Here is a 467-nt window from a genome sequence, read left to right on the forward strand (position 1 = left end):
GCCGTCTCTCTGCCAGTCCTCGGGCAGGGCGCATGCGCTATATTGGACCGCAGCGCTGAGAGCTTTTGTGTTTAATGACCTTCAGCTACCGGGAGGCAAAGCCGGGCTCTTAAAGGAGCCGCGCGCCAATTGTCAGTTCGGAGCGCGGCTCCGGAGGGGCAGCGGCGCGCGGGGGATGGAGGGGTAGGGAGGCGGGGGTACGTTAGACAGGCAGCGCGTAAGGACCGAGGCTGGCTGGACCCTCTTCCTCCCCCACCCCTCTCCCCACTCCGAAGAAAACTTTGAAGGGGGGGGGGGGAAGGAAGGGGAGGGAGAGCTGTCGAAGGGGGTGAAACACTCCCAACTTACCCTCTGGTTGAGTGGCGCGCGGGCCCGGGCGGGAGCGAGGGAGGGCCGGCTGGGAGAGCGGGGCGGTCTCGCTTCTCTAAGTAATGCCCGAGGAGCAGTGCCCCTTCCACCGCCCCCTC

At 66.4% G+C, this 467-nt stretch overlaps 1 protein-coding gene across 3 annotated transcripts in view; it reads right to left on the reverse strand.

Moving 5' to 3' along the window:
• KCTD1 (potassium channel tetramerization domain containing 1) overlaps positions 1-467 on the reverse strand; it is a 213,526-nt gene that overhangs the window by 103,641 nt on the left and 109,418 nt on the right. Inside the window, exon 1 of one of the 3 annotated variants that reach the window (XM_010828946.1) lies at positions 349-457. The exons of the other annotated variants lie outside the window; for them this stretch is intronic. The gene's annotated coding sequence lies outside the window, so the exon portion shown is untranslated. Of the gene's footprint in view, positions 1-348; positions 458-467 lie in introns of those variants that run through there. 3 annotated transcript variants of the gene reach the window in all.

Source organism: Bison bison, unplaced genomic scaffold (genome assembly GCF_000754665.1).
Source record: "Bison bison bison isolate TAMUID 2011002044 unplaced genomic scaffold, Bison_UMD1.0 scf7180017864498, whole genome shotgun sequence".
Lineage (NCBI taxonomy): Eukaryota > Metazoa > Chordata > Mammalia > Artiodactyla > Bovidae > Bison > Bison bison.